The sequence below is a fragment of the Lontra canadensis genome, unplaced genomic scaffold, assembly GCF_010015895.1.
Source record: "Lontra canadensis isolate GAN:19392208 unplaced genomic scaffold, GSC_riverotter_1.0 scaffold13, whole genome shotgun sequence".
NCBI lineage: Eukaryota > Metazoa > Chordata > Mammalia > Carnivora > Mustelidae > Lontra > Lontra canadensis.
Genome location: NW_022631007.1, coordinates 15,039,846 through 15,055,192, shown reverse-complemented (window position 1 = coordinate 15,055,192; position 15,347 = coordinate 15,039,846).

Below are 15,347 nucleotides of genomic sequence, written 5' to 3'. Positions count from 1 at the left end.
TTCCCACATCCTGAGGCTGCTTCTCCCTCACCTGCCCTCTCTTTCTTTCACAACTACAATCATCCAGTCTAGCAGGCATGAGGCCTACTGAATCCCTAGGCTTTCTGCCCACCTCAACCATCTATGGGGAGTGAACTTGGTCTCTTTGGGTTCTGTTGCATATTTGCTGAATGCACCCAGGGCTGGGCATTTGATGTAGATTATCTTGTTCAAGCCTGAAGCAAACCCAAGAGGAAGACATTATATCTCCATTTTTAGATGGTAGAGATGGGGAACCCTCTGAACACAATGCTGGATCCTTACCCACGGGCCTGCGTTGTCTCACCAATGGCTCCAGGGCTATGGACCTCTGAATGTGTGAAACAAAAACTGTATGGCTGTCGTAGACTGAGAATTGAATCTGAATCCAGTTTCTGAACACAGGGAAGGACTGTTCCTGGTTCTCGATTAAAGAGCAAATGCTCTCCAGACAGCGACCACCTCAGCTCCCCATGGGATTCCCCCTTGACCTACCCAGGTCACAGAGCTGGGTGGGGTAGAGGGGATGTCTCTTGGACACCTGCCTCCTTGGTTTCTGTGATAGATCACAAGGTGCCTTGGCATTTTGATGGGCTCTGGACACACTTACACATGCCTTAGAACTCTCAAATGTCCCAGGTGTCATACTGCAGGGTGTCCCAACTCCGCAGGCTGGGATTTTCCCTGCGACGTTCTGTAGGACAATCACTTCCATGTGAATGCAGCACAATGTGCCCTGATGTTCTGGGTCCACCACCCTTGCATAAACAGGCAGGTCTACCTCAAAGCACGAAAGAGCTTTCTACCTTTGGTGTTTCCTACAAAAACGGGGATACTCACCTGCTGGATGAAGACCCCATTTATCTCAATCGGTAGGACCTTGCCTTCTCCTTTCCTCCATGTTTTAACGATATTTGGGGACCATGGCACTAAGACAGGATCATTCTGAATCTATCACGTCTGAATGAACACAAGCCTCCCCAGATCCACTTTTCTTGTCTCCAGCAGGAATAAATCCACTTGTTATGAGTCCCACAGCAGTGGGGTGTGTGAGCACATCCTCCGTGGGTATCAAGAAAATTGATGTGACTCTAATATACCCAATCCCCCCCATCTTGCCTGTTTCCCTGTGTCTGGTCTCAGATCAGCATTTCATTCACCAGTGCAAGCATAAATTATGCTGGCGGAACGTGCGTACATAAAGGCCTCTGGCTGGGCTGATCTCTGAGCCTGTCCTAACAGGTGTTGCTGGGCTGATGCATGTTAATCACAACATCTGCTCAGCTCCCTCTCACTGCCCTCATCGTGGCCCCAGGGGTAAATAGCTGACCATGGCCCCTGCTCAGCTCTCAGTGCCTTGATTGCTCTATAACTAATCCATGGTCCAGAAGAGAAGGCCTCAGAGCCAGTGTTTTTTCTCATCTCATCTCTCGACTTCTGTGGGACCTCACAGACTCCAAGGGTCAAGCGGCTCCCCAGGCTGGTTTTCCTCTTCTGTGGGCCTGGTGCCCACTTCGCACAGCTCTGCAGGCATATCCTACATCTTGTGGAGAATGCCTGTCTGTGGGATGAAAACCTGGCCTAATAGTTGAAAAAGAAAAATCCTGAAAGCCTCAGCACTGAAAGAGGACACTGGGAATTGTGGGCCTTGCAGACACCTCAGACCAGTCTGTTGGCCTGAAACCTCACACATTCATAATAAGAAAATGTGTCAGTTACCTGGACGAGAGCCACGGCTGATTTTATGCTGAGCTGGAATTGAGCACCCCGAGGAACAGAGCCAGCGTTTACTAGAAACGAAGCTGTTCTCCCTTCCACCTTGGTAGAAGAGAGGCTGACCTACACAGGGCCAGGCCTTTCTCTGGACAAGAGGTGCAAGAGACAGGGATGGAACAAGGGGGCTCTGGGGCTGTGGTGGGGTGAGCCCCACCCCTTGGATCTCAGTCGCTAGGGGCTGTGTAAGCTTTGGAGCTTGGCAAGGGCTAATATATTATCCAAATTAACCCAGCATGAGAAAGAAGCTACCGAATTCAGCAAATAAAAATATAGGATGCCCGTTAAAATGGAATTTTGGATAAACACAGTAGTTTTGTAGTGTAAGTATGTCCCAAGGGTCTGAAATTCACATTTTACTGGGTTTATGTGGTCATGAGGGGGCAAGGACCTGACCCAAATGCCCAAGTTCAGAGGCAGCCAAATGCGGTAAGGAGGCAGAAATGGAATGGGAATTGGATCCAAGTGGGAACATGTCTGCAGCAGCAGAGCTGAGGCCAGGACAGACTGTCTGGAATGACAGTCTGGCAGGCCACCCAGCTACAGGCCCCTGAGGCAGGCTCTTGTGTGTTTGACATGGACCTTGCTCTCTCTCTTTCTCCCTTCCCTCCTCTCCCTCCCCTTCTCTCTTCTTTCCTCTCTCCCTCCCTTCCTTCTTTTCTTCCTTCTTTCTTGCCTTCCTCCATCCCTTCCTTCCTTCCTCCTCTTTTTCTTTCTGGCCACAAAACAAATTGAAACCTGATTTCTGGAGTCACTGGGACTCTGTCTCAGAAAGTCTGGAAGGGGATAAATAAAGGCTAGTCTGCTTTCCTACGCTAGGCAGATAACATTTCTTAGCCCTTCTAGATGGTAGTGTTCTGGTTAAGGACTAAACACACACCTGGTCCCCGAGAGCAGGACCATGGCCTTCTTCATTTGTCTAGCACCTGGTACATAACTGGGAACAAACACTAACAGAGGCACTCACACACACACACACACACACACACACCCATGCACGGGAATGTGTCTGAGAGAGAAATGAGTCACTTACTCCCCTTAAGCCCTGACACCCTTGCTCGTATCCCATTTCACAGAGGGAATTGGAGGTGGAGGCCCAGAGAGGTTACTCTGCCTACCAAAGTCACACAGCTGGGCACTGGAGCCAGAATCAGACTCACCCTTCCCAGGCCCTGTTCTTAACCACCACATTCTTGAGCTACCCCCAGGAGCTGGTCATGGGGAACACTTATCCTGATGGATGACAATACAACAAACAACACAACATTAGGATCTGTCCTAATCCCTGTCTCTTGCACCTCCTTCCTGCCCCTACACATTACCACAGACCCCCCAGTCCATGTAAACTGCAGGAATTAAGCTGTGCTGGGTAGTGCAGCTCACTAAGGTGTCCCAGCCTCTCGTTCTCTGGTTTTCTCTCCTAGGACACAGACAGATGGCTCAATGGGCACATAGGCCACGTGGAAAGCTTGGAGCTCCCCATGATCTCACTCCCTGGGCAGAGGCCCAAGAGCCATCCTCTTGCAAGGGTCAAGAGGATGGCCCTGGGCTGGGGCTGCTTTCCTTTCTCAGAGAAATATTGGCTAGACCCTCTTAGTTTTTGCTGAGAACACCAACTAAGGGCCTTCTGCCTCCTCTTTTGAACTTTTGGGATCAAGTGTCATGCCCTTTAAATAGATGGGATAATTTGACCAGATTGGATGAATGTAGCAAATTCCAGGGTCTGTTCCAGAAATAATCCCAAAGAGGAAATGATGTGCCATTCTCTTGCCTGTGGGATCCTGGGGGCATGACTTCCTATACTCTCTTCCAGGTGGGAAAATAACAGTCATAGTTTTCACTGGAACAATGATATATTTAGCGTTTTTTAAATTTAGACTTTCTAATCTTTCCCTGTAGCTAAACAACTACACACAAATAAGATGCACTGTTTCTAGCCCAAAATAAACAGAGCAAATAGTTTCCCAGATACCACAGTCAGCCCTGCCCTTCTCTGTAGCCAGTGCCAGGTTATGGAAAGAGGATGTTCTAAGTCCCAGTTTGCCTCCAATCCATAGAATCAGGGGTCTCGGGACTAGAAGGAAATTGGAGCCTCTTGATACCGCCATTCCCCCTACATGACCAGGGGATTCCCCTAGGTCAGTTCTGGAGTGGCAGTGACTCTTGCCAAGGCAACCCCTTCAAGTCCAAGCAATTCCTTGCTGCATTCTGGCAAGTTTGCTTCTTCCATCCATCACTCTCGCATCTGCTCTCTAGGCCACACGGAATGGCTAGCCCTCCCCCCATGTGACACACAGCACAATATCTGAAGACAGGTGTCATGTCACCCACATAAAAGAGTGTTAATTTCTCTTCTTATCTGGATGGTGTTTCAAAGGATTGTTGAAAGCATGGATTATTCAACACAGTGTTAAGGTCACTACGGAAAGAGCCGAGATGCCCTCCAACGGAATGGATAAAGAAGATGTGGTCCATATATACAATGGAATATTACTCAGCCATCAGAAAGGATGAATACCCAACTTTTGCATCAACATGGATGGGACTGGAGGAGATTATGCTGAGTGAAATAAGTCAAGCAGAGTCAATTATCATATGCTTTCACTTACTTGTGGAACATAAGGAATAACATGGAGGAAATTAGAGGGAAAGGAAAAGTGAATTGGTGTAATCAAAGGGGGAGACAAAAGATGAGAGACTGGATTCTGGGTAACAAACTGAGGGTTTTGGAAGGGAGGGGGTGAGAGGATTGGTGAGCCTGGTGGTGGGTATTATGGAAGGCATGTATTGCATGGACCACTGGGTGTGGTGCATAAACAATGAATCTTGAAACACTGAAAAAAAATTAAATTAAGATGTTAAAAAATAAATAAATAGGAAAAAAAAGGTCACTGGCTAACTATTTAGATCCTTATCTCCACTGATGAGACAAATACATTTCAGCCGGACTAGAGAGAGAAAGCCTCTCTTTCAATGAAACTATAAAATAATGAAAAAAATTTCAAACAGCTAGAAGAAAATGTTAGCAGAACAAACAAACAAACAAAACCCTGTGGTTGGTTTAGCTTTTCTAAGCATAATTCCAAAATCAGAATACACAAAGAAGGTGTTTACTGATTCTTCTGAGACCTAAAATTACAACTATTCATGTATTAAAAGAGCCCATAAAGTATTAAATTAAACCAACAGACTACGGACTCTGAAAAACAATCCGAGGGGTTTGAAGGGGTGGGGGGTGGGAGGTTGGGGGAACTAGGTGGTGGGTATTAGAGAGGGCACGGATTGCATGGAGCACTGGGTGTGGTGCAAAAACAATGAATACTGTTATGCTGAAAATAAATTAAAAAAATTAAAAAAAAAAGTAAACCAACATATTGGGAATATCTGCAGCACATAGGACAAGTCATTGGAATCCTTAATACAATAGGAATTTTCTCAAAGGAGCTTTTTTATTATTATTTTTTATTATGTTAGTAAAAAATAGCTTTAAAAAGGGCATAATGTATTCATAAAATGATAGATTTACATTAAAATATTTAATGAAAATATTTAATATTAATTAAATATGTCATGATTTGCATGAAAATATTGAAAATATTTAATTTTGCCAATAAACAGAGAAATTCAAACTTAAATACTGATGTGTTCTACCTGTTAGATTAGAAAAGGTTAAAGACACATAGAATGCCTTGTCTTGATGCAGATCTCGGTGATGGGAGTCAGGGAAATGGCGTGATGGTTCTGCAGCGAACCGTGTCCATGTGCACCTAAAGTACATTCACACGAGCACCTGGAGGCAGCAGCTTACATATGGGGAAGTGGGAAGAGAGTTGGCAAAAAGGTTTGGGCATGAAGCTGAATAAATAGTTTCAAATCAAGAGCTGAGACTCTTAAGTTGAATGTCTTAAACATGGAATTAAAAGAAATAAACTTTCTGATAGCTTAGGAACAAATGCTTATTTATTAAGGGAAGGTCTGGTATCCACAGAAAAACCTCACATAGTCACTGAGACAAGTGTGATCTGTTATGGCCTCACATAGGTGCTCAGCAGTAATTCTTGAAAGACCGTATCATGGGCTATCTCTAGAAGATAAAACTACAGGTAGCTTTCACTTTGTTCTCCTTGCATATCTGTACTTTACAATTATTCCAAAATAAGGTTGTGTTCAATAGGCTCAAAAAAAAAAATGAAGTAGCACTTAAGATATGTTTTATCGATAAAATAATTAAAAACCCACACATGCACTGCTGGCAGGGCTGTACAGAAATGGGCACACTCCTACATTGTTTGTGAAAATGTAAAAAGTGCTGGGAGTATTTGGGGAAGTCAACGTGGCATGAGTGACTGAGAGCCACACAATGGTTCATTTCTTTCAGCTGAGTAACGTCCCACTAGAGGAAATTATAACGAGAAAAACTGCTTTAGGGACACGTAGGTGGCTCAGTTGGTTAAGCATCTGACTCTTAGTTTCAGCTAAGGTCATGATCTCAAAGTCCTGGGATCAACCCCATGTTGGTCTCTCCGCTTAGTGGGGAGTCTGCTTCTTCCTCTGCCCCCCTGACCTGTGTGCTCTCTCTCTCTCTCTCTCTCTCTCTCAAATAAATAAATAAAATCTTAAAAAAAAAGAACAAAACTGCTGTAGGTACATAATCACTACAGCTCAATACATTCATGTAGAAAATGAGTCCTCTTATAATAAGGAACTCTGTAAATGATATAAAACCAAAGAACACTATCCTGCCATCATTAGCATTATTGATGCTAAAGATATTTTTATATTTGATATTTTTATCAGATATTTTTAATTTAATAACACAGTTTTGTATTTGTTTTGAAAAATTATTGTCAAATCACAAGAAAAAAACACATTATTTCAGGACTGTGTGTTGGTATGCATGCAATAAAGGAAAAGAAGGGACCCCAAACTTAGAAAAATGAGAGCAATTTTATTGGATGGGTGAGGAGCTGTAGATGAGGATTTTGGGTGTCCAGTACCCATCTAAGAAATTTCCTATGGCTTCGGTAAAAGGACAACAGAGGGGACACACTGAAGCTCTTAGGACTTGCTCTTTGTGGAAACAGGTAGAAGATGGCAGAGCAGGAGTTGGCCTGGGTCCCTGAGTGGTTAGACCTCACCCACGGAGCAGGGTCAGCTGCCAAGCAGAGACACTGAACCCCACTGCTACTTACGTTAGGGCTCACACACTGTGTTAAGTTTGAGGTCCCTTAGGCAGCTGGTGTCATGGCAGCTAGCATGCTGGCCATTCCAGTCGTTGCTTTACTACCTGGTACTACTCATCTTCCCATTCTCTGAGTCAAAACATATGAGATTTGCCCATTATAGAGAACACTCTGCCAGCCCCATGGTCACCCTGTTCATAATCTCAGGTCCCCTTGCTCTCTGTCCCTAAATGCAATCTCCTCCCAAGGCCTCCAGTTTTTTTCCTCTCAGTGCGCTCTTCCCATGTCCCCACCACAAGGGACCCCTGCTGCAGACTCTCAGCATCTCAACCTATCTTGACCCGGAACCTCCAAAGAGCATCCCTTCTCTCCTCTCCCCACTCCAGCCCTCCCTGCAGGCTGACAGGGCTCAAGTGTAGTTCTGCCCAAGCAGTCCCTCCTCATCGATTACTCGTACTGCTTACTGCCTTCAGAGGCACAGATCTCTCTTCTGGATATTACAGAACCTTGGCAACATGCCCGATACCCTTCTAACCTTATGTCTGTTATGGCCCTTCTGGAACTTACTTCCAGCAAATTAGGTGGCTGCTCACATCCCCACCTCCAGGAAATTGCTCATGCTTTTTCCTCAACTTATAATTCTGTCCACTCTGCCCTAACTCAAGCATTCCTACTCCTCCCAGAGCGAAACCTTACAGATCCTATAATTCTTCAGCATGACAATCCTACAACCCCCAAAAGCTCTCTAACATCTCCCCAAATCTGGGAATCTGACAAGCCTTTCATTATTTTGAAACCCTCAACACCAGAATCCATTTTACCAGTGTGCCCAGGGTCCTCAAGTGTGCCTTTTCTGTCTGTCTGTGGTCCATGTAGCTTTGCTTCCTCGAACCCAGCATTAAGTGTAGAACATGCACACCACACAGGTTCTCAGGAAAGGTCTGAGGAACGGCATGCCATTGGTCAGTAATGTTCCTAGGGTGAAGCCCCTGTGCTCTCCCTCTCAATTCCTGATTTCTCTCATGATCCAATTGTCTTGGGTCTTTTGAAATTAGGATATCCTAAGAAGGTAAGATTGTAAACGTTAGAAAACATCGTGAAAATCCAAACATTGTTTCTTCCTGGTCCAAGAGACAGCTGCCCATCCGCTCACCCAGCTTGGATTACCGGCTGGCACATGCCGGTCTCAGCTTTGGATAGGGCAGCTTGGGCAAGTTGGAGAGATCAGCGCAACATGATTGAAAGAGACCATGCCCCCTGCCCAGTGCCTCTCACACCCTCCAATCCCCTGGCCCACTCTACATGCTGCATTTGGCACAAGAGGTGGGCAGAGAGTCCCCGTGGAGAGCGCTGGGCTGCAGAAGGGACCTCCCACCACAATAGCCCGGAGCCTGGCGGGGTCTGTGAAGCTGGCTCGAAGAGCTGGAATGGCACGCATACTTCCAGCCCCAGACATTTCAGGGGCCTGGAGAAATCTTGAATCCCTTTGGAATTTCCTGAGCATCAGCTTTTTGAAATGCCACTAGCGTGCACTCAGCCAGCAACATGTGCAAACCGGGAGCGGCTGGAACTCTAACACACTGCTGGTGGGAACAGACAAGGCTCAACCCCCTTGGAAAACACTGTTGTTACTTGAGTCGGTTCTTGGGCCCGACAACCACAGAATCAAGGCTGGACCCAAAAGTCAAAGGCACAGGCAAGGCCTTACAGGTGCTCCAGCTCCAGCAAAGAGACAGACTCCCCCAAAGAGGGGAGACCCTTCTGATGCACAGGAAGTTCCCTCCCTCCACTTCCAGCTCAGGTCCAATATGCAAATGAAGGAAGAGGTAGTGAAATGCTTGTCTTGATTGGCTGGAAGGGCCTTATTCTGATTGACTAGAATTGGATTGTCCTGATTGGTCGATATTGGCAGGCTACTCGGGGGGGGGGGGGGGGGGCCCTCTTCTGTGCTTTTCTGAGCCAGGATTCTCTGTTTTAAGACCCACTAGAATGCGGGACCCTGTCCCGGGCGCATCCTGGCTCTGCTCCTTAAAAGAAGCAGTTTGACCGTAACAACCAACAGAAAGCATCCCAGGCATACAGTGCTTTCCCCCTGGGCTTGTTCCCATGGTCCCTGTCTCAGTTTGAGAGTTTCTTTAAAAGTTAAACACATGTCTGTCATATGCCTCAGCCATTCTACTCCTAGAATGAGAAAAGAGAAAAGAAAGAGAAAAAGCAATATCCACGCAAAGACGTGGACACAAATGCCCACAGTGGGTTATTTGCGCTGCCAAAAGGGGGAAACAATCCAGCGTTCATCAACAGGTGAATGGACGCAAAACAATAGGGATGAGCCTGGGCAACGGGACACAGGGGAAACAGCCATGGATCCACACGATAACATAGACAAGTCCAAAAATAACGAGGTGCAGCAAAGGAGGCAGGATAAACATGAGTGCATGCTCTGGGTTGCATTGACCTACAGCTTTAGAAACTGCAAAGTCATCCTCCTGACAGAAACGGGATTCATGGCTGCCTGCAGCCAGGAGTGGGGCAGGCACAAGTGCAAGGGAGGGAGGACTAGGGACTGGGAAGAAGACTTGGTGGTGATGGGCATGTTCTCCACGTGGATTGTGGTGATGGTTGCATTGTAAAAATGTCAGCGTGGATCACATTGTACATGTCCAACTGGTGCAGTTGCTCCCTGGCAATTATACTTCAAGAAAGCCATTTAAAATCTCCAAATTAATTACAAGTATATGAAAAAGGACCCTTATTGTCTAACGTCCTCTCTCTAACTTGTAATAAATTCACATTGACAGCAGAAAGTTAGTTCACACGGAGAATTCAAGGCAGCAAACTTGTTTTGTGTCTTCCCATGCACAGAGTACTTACTGATGCAAGAAGGGATGGGAAAAGGCCCTAGTCCATCCTCAGTCGTTGAGAGACATGCAGAGTGGGGGAAAGTGAAGCCAAGCTCCTCACTAGAGAAACTGTGAGTCGGGTCTTTGGGAGTGCCCAGAGAACGAGACGAGAACCTGGGCAGGAAGGGGGTCAGCCAGAACAGAAAAGCCCTAGAGACTCAGGGAAATGGTCCAGACCCTGGAGCACAGCCGGGAGCTTCAGTGTCTCCGGGAGACAAGAGACTAGTGCTCCGAGGGGTCAGGTCAGATAGCAAGCAAGGAAGGAATGGGTTATAAAATGGGATCTTTATGGGAACTCTGGCCGGGGCCAAAACAAGAGTGGGGTTCAGTCTCCCAGGACTATGGGCTGCTTAGGGCAGAGCCAGAAGTCTGCGACTGAGCCTTCTGGGGTGTTCAGAGGGTGCTACCAACCCGAAAGTCCCCTCCCCATCCTCCTTGGGACACACTGCAAGGGGGCCTGTTTCAGAATTCGAGCTTTCAGAAGGTGTCCTGGCCAGTTGTCCTGCCTCAGGGTGGGACATGTGATGAAGCTGCAGCAGGACCCCAGGTGGGTGTCTTGAGGACAGAGCATTCTTTCAACAAGCATTTGCTCACCCTGGTGCTGTGGTCCGGTGCTCGGCATCAGTGTATGCAGGTGAACTTGGCTCTGATGCTCACAAGAGAGCAAATCCTGGCCAGAGACAGTGAGAGGACGGGACAGACATGGCAAATACAGTATCTGGCACATGGCAGCTACCCTGTAAATGCATGCTGCTGGAAGGAGGGAATGAGGGAGGGATGAAAGGATGGAAGGAAGGGAGAAAGAAAGAGAGGAGGGAAGGGAGGAAGGAAGGAAGGGAGGAGGGAAGAAAGGAGCAATGGAAGGAAGGAAGGAAGGAAGGAAGGAAAGAAGGAAGGAGGAAGGGAAGAAGGGAAGGGAGGAGGGAGGGAGGGAATGAAAGAGGGAGGGAGGGAAGGAAGGAAGGAAGGGAGGAAGAAAGTAAGAAAGGAGGGAAGGGAGGGAGGAAGGAAGGAGCAAACGAACCAGGGACCTACTTTCCAGACCACCCAAGCCCTATCACCAGTCAGACAAGGGGTAGGCTGCTCCCATCCCTCTTAGATTCAAAAGGAAGGAGGAACAGTTCTCAAAAAATGCCCAATAAATTTTTATTAAAATTAACTGTGTACCACACTCAAACCAGTTATATAGTTGCTCCCTACACACACAGTGAAAGTCAGAGATTTCATGTTTGGCCAGAATTGCTGGTCTGCTGGCCCTAAGAGGAAAAGTTGCTCTGCAATCACAACAAAAATAAAATAAAATAAAATAAAATAAAATAAAATAAAATAAAAAGAAGCATCTGGCCTGCCTTAACTTTTAAAATAATCATCATGGCACTTTGGAGCTCCTGCTTTGGGCCAAGCTTTCTTTCTCCCCAAAGGAAATCTGGTGGCATAGAGTGAGCTCCAGATCCTGGCATCTCCTAATGCTTGAATTCTACTGAGTTCTGAAATCTCTTAATTGTTTCCAGGGCCTTTCTATGGAGAGATGTGTTCTTCTGAGTTAGACGGGGCTGGTGTTCTCCCCTTTAGGTACGGCTCTGAGAAGGCGATGGGATTTCTGTGCAATGGAATCCCCATAGCACTTCACAGCCAGAGGATCAGAAAGGGCGACATAATTTCCTGAAAGAGATTCTGGGCTAGAAACTCATTCCAAAGCACAGCGATTCCCCACAGTGCTGAACAGGATGTACGTTGCAGCTGAATTTCTGAACTTTTTACCTCGTGGACCTCTATGGGAAGCTTAATTCACACCACTCTGTCCTTGGCCAAATTCCTTTTAGATGAGAATGGGGCATCAAGCTTGGTTCTGACCATGAGCTTGATGTCGGTGGGGAAAGCCCTGTGCCTTTTGGTGTGCTGGGCCTGGAGAAGCTGCAGGGCCTCACTCTAGAAGCACAGGGCCCTGGGGTCTGGGGTTCCGTGTCTGGAGGGATGCACAGGAAATGCTGGGCAGGAGGGGACAGGTGCCAAGCCCCTGGCTTGTGGACCCACTACCCTGGCCAATGGAGAGAGTGATGGGAAGGCTTTTTCCTCCCAGAGGTTCCTGCTGTCTATATGGCAACAGCTGGGGTTTGGCAGGGTTCATGTTGATCATCTGGCCCAGAGCCGGGAGCCTACTGCCCGCTGATGCACAGCCCATTCATGGCAATAAAATTATGAATGAAAGTCTCAGTGCAATTGCAGACCCCACACGCACAGGGTAAGGGGTCCTGGCATGTGTTCTCCAATAGCCTCAGAATGTGCATGCTTGGATGGCTACCTTCAGCTCTGAAATTCCTGGACCTTTTGCAGAGAATATGACTTCTGACTTCATCTCAGGTTTCCAACAGAAGAGATAAAGTTCAAGACTATAATCAGAAGACTAGACGTTTCTTTCCGAGACTTTGGCCCCGGGGTCCAGCTCTCCTCCGTATCTCAGGAGCCTGTTTAGTGGCAGATATGTCAAAAACAAAAGTAGAAACAATACCAGTAACAGCCACAGCCATTAATCATAATAACGACAATGAAACAATAGAAACAAGAGTTCGTAATAATAATGGCACTAGGAACCCTCACTTCTTCAGTGCCTTCGACAAGCCGGGACAGGGACCCCACTCCGACACTGGTGATTTTTTCCCTCTTTTTACAAATGCAGACACTGATGCTGAGAGCAAAGGGTAGGCATCCCTCAGTTGCGCTGCTGTGATCGAAGAGATTCCAGGTCACATGAGACTGAAGGGGAAGGGCATTCCCTTGAGTGCTTGCACATGGCGCATCAGGCCAGAGCACAACTAGAGAGTTCAGGACCCGAGACCCTTTGGCAGATCTGGTGGGAGGTGGTCTCTCCAAAGCCGCCACCCTCTCCTTGAATACCTGCTCTTCCTCTCCTGCTGCTGCCCTTTCTCTCCCTCACTGAAGAGTCTCCAGGATGCTGTGAGATATGCTACTTGCCCTTTAACCTGCTGACACCTCCATCAGCAGGGTTGGCGTGGGTGGTCCTTCACCAGGAAGGTTCTGGACTTGCCTGCCTGGGCTAGTCACCCAACCAGCATCTCTAGATCCAACATGCATGCCCTCGTCTGTATCTGCAGCAGACCACAGCCTATCCAGCCCAGTGATGTCTGCATGACTTACCTCCATGTTCCCAGCCCTAGCAGTGTCTGGAGTAACAGAGGCACTGATGAATACAGGAACAGATGCGTGAAGACAGGAGACTGGCTTGGGTGATTCTTCTCAGCCTTTCATAATCCATGTTCTGCCAATAAGTGTAAACATCACGTGCCGCCTCCCCAGCAAGGCTCAAAACCCCCTGGGACACCCATCAGCTCTCCTGCCCAGGCCTGTTCAGGTCACCATGGCTCTCCATCTGCCAGGGAGCTGTCCCCGGCTTGGCTCCTATGGTCTGTGTTACCCAAATGATTGACAATTTATTTCATCATCCAAACATTCAGCACAGAACACGTTTTTCCAACATGAATACTTGCTTCACACCTTCCAAAGTCTGATTCTGTGCCTAGGGGTGAGGAGAGGGGAGGACTCCTTACTATCCAGCCTTTGAAAACTCACTGGGTGATGGAGTCAAGGTAAGCCGACAGGAAGCCATGATTTGGCTACAGTCACAGGAGGTCTAACTCAAGATGAGGAAGCAGATTTTATGAGCACATCAGAGAAAGAACCAGCACAGCCTGACAGGTTTCTCTGGGGCGGGGTACTTCTGGAAGACCCTGAGAGCGGGGTAGAGGCCATGTCCTGGTGGATGGCTGGGTTGTCAGCCGTCAGTGACGACGGAGCAGAGCAGAGCGGGGGAGACCGCGCAGGGCAACAGCTCCTGCAGTGGGTGGAGAACAGGCCTGAATCCTGCAGTCCACTGGGGACACCAACCCTAGAGCATCCATGAAACAGCTGGCCAAACTTGGGACAGCTATGGGTATCTCATTGAAGTTCTAGTCTTAGAGGAGATGGACAATGAGAGACCTGCACCTGTCACCTGTCTTGGAAACCTTGGGAATCTCAGAATCAGAGGGAAAATGGGAGTTGGTGAAAGAGACCTGGGCAGGGCTGGGGGGCAGGATGGAGAGAGTGTGAGACATTGAAAAGAAGCGCTGTGTTCCCTGAGTTCTAGAGACCCGTCCGTAAGCCCAGTGTGGGGCCTCAGTGCTTTTGCAAGTGTGTTTTTCTCACTGACATACTATATAGTGCGATGAAATCATAAGAATTCTCCAGGACCTCACCATTTTCTTCCATTTGTGGCAATAGAGAACTAAAAATATTTACCCCTTTACATAAGCAATATAAAAATAACAGCTTAAAAACAAGTCATGCCAATGTACTGAGAGGTTCCTGGGAAAAAGGTCTGCTGTGCCAAAACATAAATAAATGAATAAATATGATTAATTATATGAAGGCATGAAGTCCAAAGATCAGGATGGCTCTTTAAGATCCAGGAAGCTCTGCCATTTGGGATAGTTCCCTCACAGCCCGGCCTCCCTTCTACATTTATACATATTCTAAGGTTCACTCAAAAACCTTCCTGAAGAGCCTGGGGGGAGGGGCGGTTCTGGGGTTGCAAAGCTGAATATGACCAAGTCCTATCCTGGGGTTATGATGTAAACAGTTGTCCTGCAAAGTGACCAGGACCATTATAGCAACTCTCCCAGAACATCAGAGAAGAAGGGAAAGATCCTTCAGTACATGATTTTAGAATAATAACATTTACACAGTTTAGGGGCACCAGGGTGGCTCAGTCAGTTGAACACCTGACTCTTGACTTTGGCTCAGGTCATGATCTCAGGGTCACTGGGCTCTGTGCTTAGTGGGGAGTCTGCTGGACATTCTTTTCTTCTCCCTCTGCATCCCCTCCACACACTCTTGCTCACTCTCTCTCTCTCAAATAAATACATATTTTAAAAAAGAAAAATAATTTATTGAGATTATTTCAGAGGGTAACCAAAATACATCCTAGAGAGATTCTAGAAGGACATATTTAGTCACTTATTTTGTTCAAAGTAGCAAAACTACAAGACAACAACCATCAATCATCATATCTTGGGAGAAGGTTGAGCTTTTTAAAGCAACAGAAGAAATTACCAAGAAAAGATGTCACATTACTACAGAAAAAATTTAAATGCCGATATTGTAAAGATATAACCAAGATTTCAGAGTGAAGGGATAAAGAAAGGATAAAGAACACATACTTGTAGCAAATATGAAGGCAGAGGGTTAATTTCACAGCAAAGAAACTGGAAGAATAGGGTTGGGGTCATGAACCAAGATTCACCAAAGGAAATACGATTAGTAAACAAACACTTGGGAAAATTTCTGGCAGTATTAAGTGTGGAATAAATATAATTAAAATAATTACATACCGTTTGACCTATCAGGTTAACCAAGCTTATATAAATACACATCACTGCCAGAGAACGTACGGAGACACAGTCCCTTTGCCTGC